Source organism: Chlorocebus sabaeus, chromosome 1 (genome assembly GCF_047675955.1).
Source record: "Chlorocebus sabaeus isolate Y175 chromosome 1, mChlSab1.0.hap1, whole genome shotgun sequence".
In the NCBI taxonomy this organism is placed as follows: domain Eukaryota; kingdom Metazoa; phylum Chordata; class Mammalia; order Primates; family Cercopithecidae; genus Chlorocebus; species Chlorocebus sabaeus.
The window spans coordinates 112,252,065-112,272,402 of NC_132904.1; positions in this window are offsets into that span (position 1 = coordinate 112,252,065).

Consider the following 20,338-nt stretch of genomic DNA (forward strand, 5'->3'; position numbering starts at 1 on the left):
AGCTCATCTGATGCTCATAACAAATGTGATGAAGAAAGGGAGGTTCAGATAGTAAGTGGCTGATCCAGAAATGGATCCAAGCCTTCTGAGCTCAAATCGCATCCTGTTTCTGCTGTGTTACATGGTTGTCTCTCAGAAAAGCACCTTGGGGTCTAAGATGGACTATAAGAAAGGAGTGAGGTGCAAGGATGTGGCCAAAGTCAAGGGCATCAAGAGTAAAGTGTCCACTTTACAAATTTGAGTGAATAGAGGCTGAGTAGTAATTTTAGGAACTTTTTTGTCCTAGGATAAAAATAATTATAAATGTTTAGAACCAGTAAAAAGAAAAGATTGGGTACCAAGAGAGATGGAGGAAGATCCCAGATGGGGAAGAAAGGAAATGGGACCAAGAACACATGTGGAGGACTATGTCACAGCAAGACAGAGGGCCTTTGAGAGTGTAAAGGTAGAAGAAACCCTGCACTGGAGAAGAGAGAACTTGAGGAACACCCTACTGTTGGATGAAAACACAGTGAGGTCATCTTCTAAGTCTAAGAAGGGGAAGGAAAGCTGCTGTTGGGAATTTTCTTCATGGCCTCCTGACACCCTCCTGGTGTTCGGGAAGTCACAGAGATGACTCAACACAGCGCCACACTGTTTGGCACTGGCTGTTTTCTTTGGGATAACTATGGTATAATGTAAACAGTACTGGGCTTGGGCACCCAACACTCAGAGTACAGTTTTGTCCCTGAGAGGTCTCCTTGGCTTTATGTCCAGGATCTCCAGCTCCTAGACACTGTACCTGAAAATTGCACTGTTATCTCAAATTCACTGGGACAGAATCCGGCAGAAAATAGCAGAATCTTAAGTGCCAGAAAAATTACCTGGTCTAATTCTTGGATTCCCTTTGTAACATACCCTACCAATTGCTCTGCTTGATCATTTCCTGTGACAAGGTACTCACTACTTCTTTAGGCAGCTTGCTCCATTTTTAGACATGTCTAATGGATTAAAAAATGTCTTCCTTATATTTGTCTTAGATCTGACCTCTGGGCAACTCAGAATACAGAAATAAATTGGCTAATTTCTGTTCCCCCGGGAGTAGTTGTCAAAGATTTGAAGAGAGCCATCATGTGTCCTTACATTTTCTATTCTTCAGGGCAAGCAAACCAAATTCTCGTTATTATTTCTGGGTTTCTCACTATCACATTAATTCTCCCCCATACTCACCCCAGGATGCCAGTGACTGGTAGGTGTGCCTCTGCTGAGCCCACCTTCTGACTCTACATTTCCACCTATTCAATTTCTGATCCCCTTGACCAGAGTTCTTTTCTCTGATTCCTCTTCTCTCAGTTCCCTGTGAACACCACTGTCAGTCTAAACATCCTAAACATGGCTTGTTACAGGTCACTTCGCTTGTCAGAAAAACTTCAGTGGTTCTCCATTTACTATAAGATGAAGTCCAAATCTGGCATTAAATGCCCTCCAAAATGAGGCATTTCAGTATTGCTCCAAGCTCTTTGTTCTGAATATTCCCCTCCAATGGGTTTATTCATTCATCCTCCCATTTATTCATTGAAGAAACAATTATTGAGTATCTACTATATGCCAGGCACTATGATAGGTTAATAGAGATCCAAAGATGATAGAGAGATGGTCCTTGACAAGAAGGGGTTCACAGTATGATGAGGAAAAACACCATGTAAGTACACAAGCAATTCAGGTTATTACATGCAGCAAAACACAATCACTAAATATCACACCAATGATGTGTAGCAGTAACAGGGAAGGAAGAGACCCACTCTTCTTGGAGTGGATGGGAGAGCATTCACAGGGAGGGTGATATTTCAATTGAGACTTGAAGGGTAATAGAAATGTGCGTGGTTAATAAAAAAAAAAGACAAAAATATTATAAGTAGAAGGAACAGCTTCTGAAAGGCCATGTTCTAGAAAGTTCAAGTTGTCTAACATTTCAGTAGAGTATGTCTAACATTTCAATGTGGAAAATGTGAGAGAAAGCAGTGATGAGGTGGTAAGATTTCAACAGCCAGCTTTTTGGGGTGGGGTTGGGGGAACCCTGATTTTTAGCATGCCAATTTCTATAGTGTAAACATACCCCATCATGACTGATTTCAAACTTGCAATGTGACATCACTAAACTCAAATCTGGGGGAAAAAATTGCTCAATTGGCTCTCAAAAACCAGGAGGAAGTAGAGAAGGCTATAATCAGGAAAGGCTTTTTATACGCCATGGAATTGCAATTTTTTTTTTTTGTCCTATAGGATTATGGAGAGCCCGTGAAGAGCTTTAGACTAGATAATGTCATGACCAGCTTTGCCTTAACAAAAACAAGTGCAAAATGCCTGTGTGTATATATGACAGGTAGGGATCCTGTTGGAGAAGTAAGTGATCAAAATTAGGACACTGATTCCCAACCCTAGCCACATGCCACATGTTAGAATTACCCGGGGAATTAAAAAATAATCATGGTATTGAGACCTCGATCCTGAGATTCTGATTAAATCTGGCTGAGCTGCACCTTGGCTTCAGTAGGTCATAAATGCTCCTCAGGTGATATTAATATACAGCATGGATTGCAGAGCACTAAGTTAGGAGACTATTTCTCTGAAACATATTTTCTCGCTATTCAATTTCATATTTTGCCTTGGGAACATCTCCAGCTCCACCTCTGAACATTCTTCATTTATCTCAGTCCAATTTGGGTGGCCAGCCCTTCCCTTCAGACTCAGTTCTTCTTGTTTCCCTCCCCTGACATCTTTTTGTACCTTCTTTTGCTTCCCAGTCTGCGTTCACTCAGGAGCCAAATAATGAGTGCCTTCAGATTCCTGCCTTGCTGCTTGCTATGAGACAGTCCTGACGACTCTCACTCCAAGACCTCAGTACCAAAACCCCTAAACCTTCTCGAAAGGAGAGAAGGGATAGAAGACCGAGGGAGGAAATGATGGATATCTGCATTGATATGTGGCTGTGAAAATTACAACAAAATAATATAATGATAATGAGTTACAAAATGATTATTGTGGGCTCCTTTCTAGATGCTTTTTATGTATTTGTTTAAATCTTCAACAACTCTATGAAGTAGGTACTATTATTATCATTCCTTTTTCATATATGAGGACATTGAAGCACAGAGAAAATAAGTAACATCACCAAGGTCAACAACTGGTAAGTAGCAAAACTAGCCTTCAAATCCATGCAGTTTGGCTCAAGTGACCCTCTTTCTACCACTAAATTCTTCTGCCTCTTTCAAGAAATACTTTGGTATACTTGAGAGAAGTCTTCATTATTCACTGGATGTACATGGAGGGAAAAGGAGAAGTTAAATTCCAGTTTGCTGGAATTGGAATTTGAGAAGACAGGAATTTCACCAAGCAAAACAGAGAATTTAGGAGGAAAACACATTCTACAGGGTATGGATTTAGACATGTTGCGTTTGTATTGCTATGGTAGATGACCACCAAATGGCTATGTATGAGGACCTGGGGCTTAGGAAAGGAAATATGAATTGGAAATACAGTACAGGTTTTTACAGTTATCAGGATTGAGGTAGTGTGAAAGCCACGGGAATAGGGGCAGTCACTGCATTCACCCACGTAGAGTTTGTAGATTGAGAAGAGAAGAGGGTCAAAGTCAAGTACTAAGGAGACAAACATTGAATGAGACCTGAGTAAAGGAAACTGAGTGCAAAGGTAGAGAGACAGTAGAAGCTTCGGGGGAGCATGATACGGAAGAAACCAAGTGAATATGGAAAAACAAACTAACTCCATTTTTCTTCACTCTACTACTCTCACTCAACAACCAATACTTTACTCCTGGCCACCAAAATGTGTGGTTTTTCCCCCTCACACCCATTCTCGACCAATTCTCTGACACCCAGGTATAGCTGGATATCCTGCAACTTAACTGGATTCTGGCACTGTCTACTTGGAGATAACGCAGACTCTACAAGTCAAGGACTCAGACCCACAAGACTGCCTCCCATTTCATATTTCAGTTGCAAGTCCCAGGTTGTGACCTTTGCTTCTGACCCTCCAGCTTTAAATCAGGGTTCCCACAATCCCCTACTTGGGTTCCATAATTTCCTAGGATGGCTCGGGGAAACACATGTCTACTAGTTTGTTATAAACCATATTACAAAGGACACAGATGAACAGTGAAATGAAAAGCTACCTGGGGCAAAGTGTATATGGGAAGAAGCACAGAGCTTCCAAGTCTCTCTGCGTACACCACCCTCGCAGTACCTTCATGTGTCCAACAACCTGGAACTGCTCTGAACCCTATAGTTCAGGGATTTTTGTGGCGACTTCATGATGTAGGCATGATCTATTATTTAACTCAATCTCCAGCCTTTCTCCCCTTCCTGGAAGTTGAGCGGTGGGGCTGAAAGTCCCGAACTTTTAGTCCTGGACTTGGTCTTTCTGGTAACCAACTTCCATCCAGGAACTTACCAAGAGTCACCTCTTTAAAACACAAGAAGTCCTTATTGCCTAGGAAATTCCAAAGATTTTAGGAGCTCTTTGACAGAAACTGGGGGCAGAGACCAAGTATATATTTCTTATTATATCACAATGTCACACCACTAGGAAGTGGATTATTCCTTGAAAGCGGGGAGGTTTGTCAGTAGTATCAAATATTGTAGGAAGCACAGGTAAATAAGACAGAAAAATGGTCACTGGATATGAACATAGAAGGTCATTGGTGACTTGCCAGAGTACTTTTAGTGGTGTAGTAAAAGACTGAGAGCCATGAGCTGTGTCTCATGGGGTATACGGAAGTGAAGGACACACACACACAGTCATGTATACATGTATATGAATTATATATATTAGAATACTTCTCTATATTAGAAAAATATATATTAGAAAACTTTATAATTTTTAAAACATATATATTTGAATCGTGACCATGAGAAACAAAATGAAGCATTTTAAAATGGATGGGGAAGTGTGGATGACTTTTCGTAAATGTTTTTGCTTGCTTGATTTTAAGATGGGAAAGCCTCGCAGATATTTATATATCAAAAGGATAAAGGCAGAAGACAGAATGAATTTGATCCTGAAGGACTAAGAGAAGGAAAAATGGTCCAAAGTAGATGGGAATGATAAACCTTGAACAGAGGGTTATATGATTGTAGAGATTACAAAGTACCCCATTGTGGGTTTAGACACAGGTACAGTTAACTCACACCTTCTTATTCTTTGTGAAGTAGAAAGCTACAGGTTCAGAGAATGATTAAGGAAAAGATGGGTTTGGAATATCTTCTAAAGGAATACTGACAGTTAATTGTCTAAGCCAAAGGAAAGGTTTGTTAAACAGAATTGCAAACCAATTCATATTGGAAATTACAAATTTCCAATAATGTCAGTTTGTATGGATATAAAATTTTCTCTGGCTCTTCTCAGCCACACATGTTTAGGGACAGAGCATATAGATTGCAGAATGAATTTGGAAAGAATGCCAAGTAAGAACATGGGAGAAAAGAGTTGAAGTTGCAAGTGAATAACTGAAGATATCAATGTGGGTTTTATGGTTGGTAGAAGAATGAAATTAAAAGGTAGTTGATAGATGAAAGGAAAATGAGGGATTCACAAGCCTAGAGGCATGAGTGGGATTGAAGAGCAAGTTCAATGGGAATTAGAAAGTAAAAGACCTGGTACACTTATTTTGGCAGAGAAGGGCCACTAGGTTTGAAGTTTTCACACTGAAGGAAGAGCCAGATGATGACATATAGGTAAGATACAGCCATATAGGAATGGAAATAATGTTCAGTGGGATTAAGAAGGTCAAGGAACTTAGGAGCTACTGTGTTGGATCAGCTCTCAAAGAATTCTGAAATATTCACACAGGGCAGGATGCAGAAGACGACTCTAAGTGCTTATGATAATGTGGTTATATATTAGGCCATCTCAGTAATCTGTGTAGAATTAGGGCCTCTTTAAGTTCATGTCTTCTCCTTCTTCCCCACACCAGGATTATACTGTTTCTTCTCACCTCATTAACTGAGACCATTCCCTTTTTTGCTCAGGTTCTATCTCTCCAAACCTGGCTGCAGAGTGAAACTCAGCCTTCCCAGTCCTTACGTCCCTGACTGATGTTCTGAGGACAATCCTGCAGGCCCTTTTGGTTCTGAGAGTCTGCTGATTGCTGTCAGAAACTGAAGTGAAAGTGGCAGGTACCAAGTGTAGGAGGTTACAGTTTCCAGAATCTTACACCTTCCTCTCTGGCATGGGTCTCCTGGGTGTATTTTCTGACTCTTTTCTGGAAAGCACAATGGAAGCCACATGGAACTTGATTTCTCCATGAATTCTTGAGTGGAGCTCAGCAAACCAAACTCCTTGGACTGACCTTCTCCTCTCTTTGAGGATGGGCCAGGTTCTCCCTGTTTTATGTTATGAAACACACACACACACACACACACAAACAGAAATTTTCAAAATATAATAAACACTTGTGTTTCTACAACTGAAATTAAACTGAAATTAATATGTTGTCATAGCTGCTTCAGATCTCTATTTTTTTAAAAAGAAATCATTTCAGATACAGATAATGTCCCACCTACATTCTTCTCTCATCTCTTCACCTCATAGATATCTACTAACTTGAAGTTTGTGTAATGTCCATTTATGTTTTGTGCTTTTACTATTTATGTATGTGTGTAAATAATACATACCCTATTACAATTAGTTTTTTCACTCAACTTTTTTCTTATGAGCTTTCTCCACCTTGATATATGTAGCTGTAGTCTATTCACTGTAATTTTTGTATAGCATTTCACTGTGTGAATAAACCACAGTTCGTTAGTTCCCTGATAAGGAACAGTTTATTTCCATTTATTCACTATTACAGGCAATGCTATCAAGAGAATCCTTGAATTTGTTTTCTTGTGCACATTTACTAGACACAGTAATGACTAATGTGTCCACAAGATAGAGGCTAGAAAGGATATTGCCATAGTTTATGTATGGTAAGGGCATGCTTAACTTTTTAAGAAACTGCCAAACTTTTTCAAAGTGTTTTTATTTCTACCAACCGTGTATGAGAGTTCCTTTAGCTTCAATTCCTTACCAACACTTGGTAATGTGTCTTTTTAATTTTAATCATTCTAGTATGTATAATAAAATTATCTCATGGTATGGCTTTAATTTACTTTTCCCTTATGACTAATGACATCCAGCATCTTTTTGTGGTATATATTCTTTGTGAACTATCTTAAATGTTTACCAACGTTTCATTGGATTATTTTCTTCTTATTAAGCTGGAATGAGTTCCTTACATAATCTGGAATAAAATTCCTTGTAAAATACATGTATTGAGAATATTTACTTCTAGTCTATGGTTTACCTTTTCATTTTGCCAATAATATACTTTGAAAAGCAGAAGTTAAAAATTTTTAAATTAGCAATTATTTTCTTTAGGGCTTTTGCTTTTTGTGTTTTATTTAAGAAATATTTGCCTACCTCAAAGTCATGACAACTTTATGCTATGATTTTTGTCTAGAAATATTGTAACTTTAGCTTTTATGTATAGGTCTATGATCCATTTCTAGTTCATTTTTGTGTAGGTTATTAGGTGAAGGTTGAGTTTTACTTTTTTTCATGCGGATATCCAGTTATCCCAGTACCATGTGTTGAAAATAATTTTCTTTCTTCAGTAATTTATCTTGTAACCTTTGTTGAAAATCAATTTACCATACATGTGAAGGTCTGTTTCTGGATCTTCAATTCCTCTCCATTGATCCAAACAATCTATCTTTATATGAGTACCTGTGTATTACTATAGCTTTATAACAAGTCTGGAAATCATATAATATAAATCTTTCATAGCTGTTGGAATATTTTGACAAGTCTATATTTATTGCATTCCATACAAATTTTAGAATCAACTTGCTATTTTCTTAAAAAAGAAGCCATTAGGACTTTAATAGGAATGCTTTGAATCTGTAAAATAAATTAGGGACAACCGACATCTTAACACTATTGAGTCTTTTGATCCATGAACATGGTATGTCATGCCATTTATTTAGATCTTTAGAAATCCCTCTCAACAATATTTTGTAGTTTTCAAGATACTGATCTTGCACATATTTTGTTAAATTTATCCCTACATGCTTTCATTTTTATACTAGTATTAATAATATAATTTCTTATTTCATTTTCAAATTGTTTGATAACACATAAAAATATAATTAATATTGGTATATTGCCCTTGTATCTTATAAACATGATAAAATCACATATTTGTTCTATAGATTTTATTGTAAATTCCTTATAATTTTCTATATAAACTATAATGTCATCTGCAAATACAGTATTACTTCCTTTATTTCAATCTGTATACCTTTATTTTTAAAATTATTTATTATTTTTAGTTGTTTTTAAATTGAGCCAAAATTTATATAGCATATAATTAAACATTTTAAAGTGTACTACTCAGTAGCATTTGGTACTTTTCACAATGTTGTGTAACCACTACTTCTGGCTAGTTCTAAAACATGTTAATCAATCCAAAATATAACCCTCTACCCATCAAGCAATTAATCTCCACCTTCCCCAACCCTTCCTCTCCTCCTCTCTAACCCCTGGGAACCATTAATCTGTTTTCTGTCTTTACAAACTTACAAATTATGTACATTTTATATAAATGGAATTATAAAATATATAATCTTTTGTGTCTGACTTCTTTCACTTAGCATAATATTTTTGAGGTTCATCCACATTGCAGCACATATTAGTACTTTATTCCTTTTCATAACTAAATTATATTTTATTGTATGTATATACCATAATTTGTTTATCCATTCTTCCATTGTAGATGTTTGGGTTGTTTCCACATTTTGACTACTGAGAGTAATATGGCTATCAACAATTGTGTACATGTGTTTGTTTGAGTTCCTGTTTTCAATTATATGAGGTATATACCTAGGAGCATAGAATTGGTGGGTCATATGGTAACTTTCTCTTTACTGTTTTCCACAGTAGTAGCAAAATCTTACATTCCCACCAGCAATGTACAAGAGTTCCAATTTCTCCACATCCTTACCAGTACTTGCAAATTTTTATCTTTTTTATTATAGTGGTTCTGATGAGTATGAAGTGTTACTTCATTGTGGCTGTGATTTACATTTTCCATGTAACTAATGACACAAGGCAACTTTTATTTCCCATTTTGTTATGTATTTTTAGATAAAAATTCTTCAGCTTTATTGAAGTATGATTAACAAGTAAAATTATATATGTTTAGTGTTTGATGTATGATGTGGTGATTTGATATGTGTTTGCATTGTGGAATGATTACCACAATCAAATTAACACATCCACCACCTCACATAGTTACCTTTCTTTAAAAAAAGTTGAAGAATACAATATAGTATTATTAACTATAGTCACCACGCAGGATATAATATCCTCAGAATTTATTTACCTATAACTAAAAGTTTGTACGCTTTGACCAACATCTCCTCATTTTTTCCTACCCCAGCCCCAGCTGCTTGGCAACCACCATTCCACTCTCTGCTTCTGTGAGTTCAACTTTTTTTTTCTTATGATTCCACATATAAGTGATACCATACAGCATTTGTCTTTCTCTGTCTGGCTTATTTCACTTAGCGCAAGGGCCTGCAGTTTTATCCACATTATCACAAAAAGTAGAATTTCCCTCTTTCTATTGACAAACAATATTCTGTTGTATGCATATATCACATTTTCTTTATTCAATTTTTCATGGATTGCTGCTTAGGTCATTTCTATGTCTTAGCTACTGTCAATAACGCTACAATAAACATAGGAGTGTTGATAACTTTTCAAGATACTGATTTTGTTTCCTTTGGATATGTACCCAGGCATGAGATTGCTAGATCACATGACAGTTCTATTTTTAACTTTTTGAGGACTCTCCATGCTGTTTTTCATAATGGCTGTACAAATTTACATTCCCACCAACAGGATATAAGGATTGCCTTTATTCCACATCCTTGCCAACATTTGTTATCTCTGGTATCTCTGGCTCTTTTTGAAGAGCCATTTTAACAGATGTGAGGTGATATCTCATTGTGGTTTTGATTTGTGTTTCCCAGATGATTAGTGACTTTGAATACCTTCTCATGAACTTCTTAGCCATTTATATGCCTTTAAAAATCAGTTTTATTGAAGTAGAACTGATATAAAATAGACTACACTTATTTAAAGTGTACAATTTGATAAGTTTGACACATGTATATAATCATAAAGCCATTGCCACAATCAGGATAATAAGCATATTCAACATAACCAAAAGTTTTCTCATGCCCCCTTGTATGCCCCCATCCTTATCCTCACAGGCAAATACTGACATGCTATCTGTAATTATACACTAGTTTGCAATATCTGGAGTTTTATATAAACAGGCTATAGTGTTAATTATTTTAGTGTCTAGCTTCTTTCACTCGAGATAGTTATTTTGAGATTCATTCATGTTGTTAAATAGATCACTTCTTTTTATTTATAAGTAGTATTCTATTGTATGCCACAAGGATTTTCTCTGATGTTTTAAAAATTTATTTTAAAATATTTAATTGATAAATAAAGATTGTATATATTCAAGATGTACAATGTGATAATTTGATATATGTATACATTGTGTAATGATTGGCACAATCAAATTGATTAATGCATTCATCACCACCCATGCTGTACATTAGATTCCCAGAACTAGTGCATTTTATAACTAAAAATGTGTACTTTGTGATTAATTTCTCACAACCTCCCTCACCCCCTAGCCACTGACAACCATCATTTAACATGTTACTATGAATCGGACTTTTTTAGATTCCATATGTAAGTAAGATCATAGAGTAACTTTCTGTGTCTGGATTTTCCTACTTAGAATAATGACCTCCAGTTTCATCCATATTGTTGCAAATGGCAGGATTTCCTTCTTTTTCATGGCTGGATATTCTATTATGTATGTATGTGTGTGCATATATATAATATATACATAATATATATACTATGTAAATATATTATATACTTACTTATATACTTACATATTACATATAAAATATAGGTATAGTATATGTAGAAATATAATATAAATTAGATATAATGAATATATATATATTAATTCTTAACTCACTCATCTGTCAATGGCATTTAGATTGTTTCCATATCTTGGCTATTATGAATAATGCTGCAGTGAATATGGGAGTGCAGATATCTCTTTGAGATACTGATTTAATTTCCTTTGGATATGTACCCAGAAGTAAAGTTCTTGGGTTTTCTGGTAGTTCCAGTTTTAAATTTTTGAGGAATTTCCACACTTTTCCATAATGGCTATATCAATTTACAATCCCATCAACAGCATTCAAGGGTTTTCATTTTTTCACAGCCTCACCAACACTTACCTCTTGTCTTTTTGAACAGCCACTCTAACAAGTGTGAGATGATAGCTCAGTGTGATTTTGATTTGCATTCCTCTGAAGATTAGCGATGTTAAGCAACTTTCCATATACCTGTTTGGCATTTGTATATCTTCTTTGGAAAATCGTCTGTTCAGAGCCTTTGCCCATTTTTTTAAAATCAGCTATTTTTTTTGTTTGTTTGACTTGCTGTTCTACTATGTGCATTCTTTATATATTTTGGATACTAACCACTTATCAGATATATGCTTTGAAAATATTTTCATCAGTTGTCTAGGTTGTCTTTTCATTTTGTTGATTGTTTCCTTAGCCGTGTGGAAGATTTGTAGTTTGATGTGCTCCCACTTGTATGTTTTTACTTTTGTGGCCTATGCCTTTGATATCATATTCAAAAACTCATTGCCATGGCCAGTATCAAAAAGCTTTTTTCCTGTTTTCTTCTAGAAGTTTTATAGTTTCAGATATTACATTTAAGTCTTTAATCCATTTGGGGTTAATTTTTGCATATGGCAAAATACAAGAGTCCAGTTTCATTCTTTTGTACGTGGCTATCCATTTTTCCCATTGCCATTTATCAAATAGACTTTTTTCCCTCCCATTGTGTATCTCCATTGTGAGCTCTTGTCAAAGATACTTGACCACATATGCATGAGTTTACTTCTGGGCTCTCTATTCTGTTTCATTGGTCTATGTATCTCTTTTTATGCTAATATCATACTGTTTTGATTACTGTAACTTTATAATATAGGGAAATTAGGGAGTATGAGGCCTCCAGCTTCTTGGTTAATTGCTTTGGTTTTTCAAGGTTTCTTATGGTTCCCTACACATTTAAGTATTTTCTTTTCTATTTTTGTGAAAAATGCCTTTGGAGTTTTGATAGAAATTGAATTAAATCTGTGTAACACTTTGGATAACATGGAAATTTTAACAATATTTATTCTTCCAATCTATGAACATATCTTTCAATTTACTTGTGCCTTCTTCAATTTATTTTATCAATATCATAGTTTTCAGTGTACAGATATTTCATCTCCTTTATTTATTTCTAAATAATTTGTTCTTTCTGATGCTATTGTAATTGGAATTATTTTTTAGAATTTCTTTTTTGGACAGTTTGTTAGTGTATAGAAACAAAAGTGTATAGAAACATCTTTTCTTTTTGAACAGTTTGCTGTTAGTGTATAAAAACTAAAGTGATTTTTGTATACTGATTTTGTATTCTGCAACTTTACTGAATTTGTTTATTACTTTTAATAGATATTTTGCAGTCATTAGGATTTTCTACACAAAAGATAATGTAATCTGAAAACAGATCATTTAACTTTTTCTTTTCTATTTTGGATGCCTTTTATTTCTTTTTCTAACCTAATTGCTCTGGCTGGGACTTCAAGTATTATGTTTAATATAAGCGGTGAGAGTAAGCACCCTTGTTTTTTTCCTGCTCTTAGAGAAAACTTTCAGCTTCTCACCATTGAGTATGGAGTTACCTATGGGCTTGTCATACATAGTCTTTACTATGTTGAAGTACATTCCTTTCACATCTAATCTGTCAAAAGACTTTATCATAAAAATATGTTAAATTTTGTCACATACTTTTTCTGCATCCATTGAGATGACCATATGATCCTTTATTTTCTTAATATGGTGTATCACATTTTTAATTTGCATATGTCAAACCATCCATACATCTCAAGGATAAATTATGTTTGATTATAGTATTTTAGCCATTTAATGTGCTGTTTAATTGAGTTTAGTAGTATGTTGTTGAAGATTTTTGCATCTATATTAGTCAAGGTATTGGCCTGTAATTTTCTTTTCTTGTAGTGTCCTTATCTGGCTTTGGTGTGACACTAATGCTAGCCTCTTAAAGTGAGTTTGAAAGTGTTTCCTGCTCTTCAGTTTTTTTAAAGAGTTTGAAATAAATTTGCCTTGGATCTTTTTTTAAATAGAATTCACCCATGAAGCCATTTGGCTCTGAGCTTTCCTTTGTTGGGAGGTTTTTGATTACTGATTCAATATCCTTATTTATTGGTCTGTTCAGATTTTCTATTTCTTTATCATTCACTCTTGGTAAGTTGTAGGTTTCTAGGAATTTATCCGTTTCTTCTGTTATCTAATTTGTTGGTATATAATTATTCATAGTATTCTCTTATGATCCTTTGTATTTCTGTGATGGCAATCATAATGCCACCTTTTTTATTTATGATTTTATTTGAGTCCTTTTTATTTTTTGTGATTAGTCCAGTTAGAGGTTTGTCAATTTTGTTTATATTTTCAAAAAATCAACTCTTACTTTTTAAAACTTTTCTATTATCTTTCTAGTGTCTATTTTATTTATTTTTTCTCTAATATTTATTCTTTCTTTCCTTCTGCTGACTTTAGGGTGAGTTTGTTCTTCTTTTTCTAATTCTTTGAGATATAAAATTATATTGCTTATTTGAGATCTTTCTTCTTTATTAAAGTAGGCATGTGTTGCTATAAACTTTTCTGTTAGCACAGCTTTAGCTGTATCCCATAAGTTTCTGTATATTAGGTTTCTATTTTCTTTTGTTTCAAGATATTTTTAAATTTTCTTTTTATTTTTTTCTTTGACTTATTGGTTGTTCAGGAGTGTCTTGTTTAATTTCCACACGCGTGTCAATTTTCCAGAATTCCTCCTGTTACTAATTTCTAGTTTTATAACACTGTGGTCAGAAAAGATACTTGAGTTGATTTCAATCTTCTTAAACTTGTTAAAATTTGTATTGTATACCAACATATGATTCATCCATTCATCCTGCAGAATACTTCATGTGCTCTTGTGAAGAATATGTATTCCACTAGTGTTGGATGAAACATTCTTTATATGTCCGTTAGGTCCATTTGGTCTATAGCGTTATTCAAGTATGGTATTTCCTTACTGATTTTTTGTCTCAATGAAAGTGGGATACTGAAGTCCCCTACCTTAATCATATTGCTGTGTGTTTCTCCCTTCAGTTCATTAATATTTTCTAATATATACAGGTGCTCCAGTGTTAGGTGCATGTATAGTTACAATTGTTATGTCCTTTTGATGAACTGACATCTGTATCATCAAATAGTGATTTTTTTTTTTTTTTTTTTTTTTTTTTTTGCCTCTCATGGCAGATTTTGACTGAAAATCTATTTTGTCTAGTGTAAGTATAGTTGCTCTTGCTGTCTTTTGGTTAACACTTACGTGGAGTAACTTTTTCCAACTCTCACTTTCAATCTACGGGTGTCCTTAGGCTAAAGTGCATCTCTTGTAAGTACCATATTGTTCAGCCTTTTTTTGTTATTGTTGTTTTAAATCCATTTAGTCACTCTATCTTTTAATTGAATAATTAATTCATTTACACTTAATTATTAACAAGTCAGAACTTACTATTGCCATTTTGCCAATTGTTTACTGACTATATTGTAATTCCTTTATTTTTTTCTTCTAATCTTGCTATCTTTTGTGTAATTTGTTAAATTTTTTGTAGTGGTATGTTTTGATGTCTTTCCCTTTATCTTGTAGGTAGAGGTATTTTTCTTGTGGTTACCATAGGGCTTGCATAAAACATAGTTAAAATATTCAAATTTAAGCCAATAGCAACTAATATTCTACACTTTTGTTTCTCCCCTCTCCACACACAGTTGATGCTATCGATGTCACAATTTGCACCTTTTTTATTGTGTATCCATTCATGCATTAATATAATATAGTATATTTTTAATACTTTTGTCTTTTAACTTTTAAACTAGAGTTAAAAGTGATTTATAGACTGCCATGGCAGTATTACAGTATTCTGAATTTGACTATGTATTTACTTTTACTAATAAGAGCTATACTTTCATATGTTTTCATATTGTTATTTCAGTATCCTTTTATTTACACTCAAAAACTCCTTTTAGCGTTTCTTATAAGGTAGGTTTAGTGGTGATACACTCCCTCTGCCATTTTTTAAATACATTTTATCATTTATACTTAAGATTTACAACATACTTGTATATAGTAAAATGGTTACTATAGTGAAGCAAATTAACAATGTCTGTCATTTCACATAGTTACACTCTTTGTGATAAGAACAGCTAAAATCTACTTATTTAACATAAATCCCTAATTCAATACAATTTTATTAACTACAGTCCTCAAATTGTTCATTAGACCTCTAGTCTTGTTTATTCTACATATCTGCCACTTTGTATCTTTTGACTTACATCTCCCCATTTCCTCCCTTTCACCCCATTTCTGATAACCACTCTTTTATTCTCTATGTCTATACATTTGACCTTTTTTGTTTTTAGATTCCACATTAAAGTGAGATGCAATATTCGTCTTTCTGTGTCTGTCTTATTTTACTTAGCACACTGTCACCCAAGTCCATCCATGATTTAGCAGATTGTAGAGTCTCCTTTTTTAAGGCTGAGTAATAAGTTGAATATTATTCAAATATACATATTTTTCACGTTTTTAAATTCATTCATTCATTGGTGTACACTCAGGTTATTTGCATATCTTGGCTATTACGCTGCAATGAACTGGGAATACAGATATTTTTACAGGGTAGTTGTATTAGGCCATTCTCACATTGTTGTAAAGAAATACTTGAGAATGGATAATTTATTTTTAAAAAGAGGTTTAATTGGCTCATGGTTATGCAGGCTGTATAGGAAGCATAATGCTGGCTTCTACTCAGCATCTGGGGAGGTCTCAGAAAACTTACAATCATGGTGGAAGGCAAAGGGGTAACAGCCACATTACATGGCAAAAGCAGGAGCAAGAGAGTGAGATGGGAGGTGCCACACACTTTTAAATGACCAGATCTTGTGAGAACTCACTCACTATCACAAGGACAGCATCAAGGGGATGGTGCTAAACCATTCATGATAAATCTCCCCCATTCCTCATGATTCAGTAACCTCCCACCAGGCTCCACCTCCAACATTGCGGATTACATTTCAACATGCAATTTGGGTGGGGATACAGGTCCAAACTCTTTAAGTAGTGATTTCATCTCTTTTGGGTATACACCCAGAAGAGGGATTGCTGGATCACATGGTGGTTGTATTTTAAATTTCTTTAATAATCTTCACGATGTTTTTTCCATAACGGCTGTACCAATCTATATTTTCACTAACAGCACACTAAGATTCTCTTTTCTCTACACTCTTACCAACATTTGTTATCTCTTCTGTTTTTGATAATAGCCATCCTAATGAGTGTGAGGTGATATCCCATCATGGTTTTAATTTATGCTTCCCTGATGGTTAGTGATATTAAGCACCTTTTTGGATACCTGTGGCCATTTGTATGTCTTCTTTGGAGCAATGTTTGTTTAAGTCCTTTGCCCATTTTTTGATTAGGTTATTTGCTTTTCTAGTCTTGAGTTGTAAAAGTTTATTACAAATTTTGGATGTTAACTGCTTATCAGATATGTGATTTACAAATATTTTTCCCGGTTTTAGGTTGTCTTTTTATTTTGTTGAGTTGTTTCCTTTGCTATGCAGAAGTCTGACATAGTCCTATATATTTATTTTAGCTTTTGTAGCCCGAGCTTTTGGTGTGATATCTAAGAAATTATTGCCAAGGACAATTTCAAGATTTTGTTTCCTATTCTTTTCTAGCAGTTTTATAATTTCATGTTTTACATTTAGGTATTTTATTCATTTTTATTTGATTTTTGTGTCCCATACCTTTTATTTGTCTTTGAATGTTTTTATATCTTCTTTTATTCTAATAAGCACTTCTGCTGCATATAGAATTCATGTTCTGGCAAGCTGTAGTGGCTCAGATCTGTAATCCCAGCACTTTGGGAGACCAAGGCAGGTGGATCACTTGAGCTCAGGAGTTTGAGACCACCTTGGACAACAAAATTAGACCTCATTTGTACAAAAAATACAAAAATTAGCCAGGCGTGGTGGTGCATGCCTGTGGTCCCAGCTACTCAGGAGGCTGAGGTGGGAGGATGGCTTGAGCCTGGGAGGCGGAGGTTGCAGTGAGTCAAGATCAAGCTATTGCACTCCAACCTGGGTGTCAGAGCCAGACACCGTCTCAAAAAAATAAAAAATAAAAAAAAAAAGAAAGAAACAGAAAATACTCTACCATTTCTGGAAAAGAATATTTCACCCTTTATTTTTAATACATATTTAAAAGGAATATATGTTCTACAGTTTTTTTCTTTCAGCACGTTGAATATATCATCCCACTCCCTCCTGGTTCACAAGATTTCTGTTGCAAAGTCAGCTGATAGCCTTATGGGTGTTCCTTTGTTTATGACCAGTCTTTTATCTCTTGCTGCTTTCAAGATTCTCTTTGCTTTTGGCTTTTGACAATTTGATTTTCACGTGTCTCAGAGTATTCTTCTTTGAGTTGTCTTTCTTGGGGTTCTTTGAGCTTCATGAATCTGAATGCCTATATCCGTCCAACAAAATTTAGGAAGTTTTCAGTCAGTATTTCTTTAAATAAGCTTTGACTTCTTTCTCTCTTCTTATTCTGGGATTCTCATAATTTGTATAATTGTATATTCGATGATGTCTCATGTCCCTTATGCTTTTCTCACTCATTTTCAATCTTTTTAAATTTTTGTCCCTCCAATTAGCTGTTTTCAAATGATAAGTCTTCTAAATTACTAATTATTTCTTCTGTACCATTGAGTCACCCCTTGGAGCTAGATTTTGAATTTTTCAACTTCTGTTTGGTTCTGTTTTCAAATGATGTCTATTACTGTATTAAACTTCTTAATGATTGTTTTCCTAATTTTACTTAATTTTCTGTCTTTTGTTGCATCTCATTGAGCTTCTTTAATATGATTATTTTGATTTTTTTTTTTTTTTTGACAATTCACAGATCTCCATTTCTTTGGAGTCCATTACTGGAACTTTATTAGTTTTGTTTGTTTGTTTGTTTGTTTTGGTAGTATCCTGTTTGCCTGATTCTTTGTTATTTGTGTAACCTTGTGTTGGAGTATGTGGATTTGAAGGAACAACTATCTCTTTCAGCCTTTAAAGACTGGTTGCAGCAGGTTAAGGCCATCTCCTGTTAGGCCCTTTGGCTGATGGAATTTCCTCCAGGATCACAGTCACATGGGATTTAAGTTAAGTCATGTAGCTGATAATGTGTCCACAGTAGATTTCATGGTTGTTAGGATTACCAGAGATTCTAGCAGATACGGATCTTCTCTGGTTCCTGGGTGGACTGCACTGTTTCCAGGAACTTGGTCCATAGAGTGGGCACTGGGATGAGGATCTGCTTCAGAAACCACAGATGGCCATCCTGTTACCAAGTGCATAGGGTGTGGCTTTCTTCAGGGCCCTGAGAGGGCTCCCAGTAGATTACTTTGTGGGTCCCTATGAGTAAAATTACCGGCTTATATGCTAAGTGTATGTTTAAATTAATACAAAAATGGAAACTATTTCCCAAGTGGCTGTACCATGTTACATTACTACCACCAATGTATGAGAAATTCAGTCACGTTCTCATGAGCACTTGGTATAGTTAATTTTTTGTTTTTAAGTTTGCCTATTCTACTTTGTGTACATTGGGTATCTCTTTGTGCTTTTGATTTGATTTTTAATAATGTTGAGCATATTTTCATGTGCTGCTGTGCCATCCATATCTCTTCTTTAGTATAGTGTCTGTTTAAATATTTTCTGACTTTCAGTTGAGTTGTTTTCTTCTTATAATTGACCTTTAAGAACTAGTTTTATTTTTTGTGTGCCAAAATTGCCTTGGAGGTTTTTTGTTTGTTTGTTTTTTTCATCAGCTTAATAGTATCTTTCTAAGAATAAAAATCGTCATTTTGAGAAAGTCTAATTTACCAGGCTTTAAAAAAAGGTTACGCTTCTTGTACTCTATTTTATTTATTAATTTATTTATTTTTGAGACAGAGTCTCGCTCTGTCGCCCAGGCTGGAGTGCAGTGGCGCGATCTCGGCTCACTGCAAGCTCCGCCTGCCAGCTTCACGCCATTCTCCTGCCTTTGCCTCGATCTCCTGACCTCGTGATCCGCCCTCCTCGGCCTCCCAAAGTGCTGGGATTACAGGCGTGAGCCACTGCGCCCGGCCACGCTTCTTGTACTCTAAAAAAAAATTTACCTCACCCAAATTTACAAAGATTTTCACCTGTTTTCTTCTAGAAGCTTTATGCTTTCAGGTTTTGTATTCAGGTATGCGATAGATTTCAAGTTAATTTTTGTATATGGTGCAAGGTATAGTTTGAGGGTTTGGGGTTTGGTTTTGGTTTTGCATGTGGCTGTCAAATTATTCCACCACCATTTGTTGAAAATACTATCCCTCCTTCATCACATGACATTAGAAGCTTGTAAAAATCCATTGATTATATATTTGTGGATCTATGCTTGGATTTTTTTTTTTTCCAATACCACATGGTGTCGATTACTGTAGCTCTTTATACTAAGTCTCATAGTCTTACTATAAGTCTTTTAACTTTGTTTTTTTACAAAATTGTGTGTGTGTTTCTGTGCTCTAAGTATATTAGTTATCTATGGCTGCATAGCAATCTGCCTAACACTTAGAGGCTTAAAACAACAAACATTTATTATCTCACAATTTTTGTCAGTCAGGAATTTAGAGCAGCTTAGTTGGGTTTTTCTAGGTAAGATTCTCTCATAAAATTGAAGCAGAGATGTCAGCCAAAACTACAGTCATCTAAAGCCTTGATTGGGCTAGAAGATTTATTTTCAATTTCACTTAGATGTTGGCAAGGGGCATCAGTGTCTCACCACTTAGACTTCTCCATAAGGCTTCTCACAGTATGGCAGCTAGCTTCCCCAAAAATGAATGAAGTGTGCGTGTGTGTGTTAGAGAGAGAGAAAAAATGTAAAATAGTGTCTTTTGACCAATAGAATATGGTAGACCTAATAGTATGTCACCTCCAAATTTGGTTAATTCTGCCATATTCTATTAGTTCTACTATATTCTATTGGTCACACAGAGACTAACCTG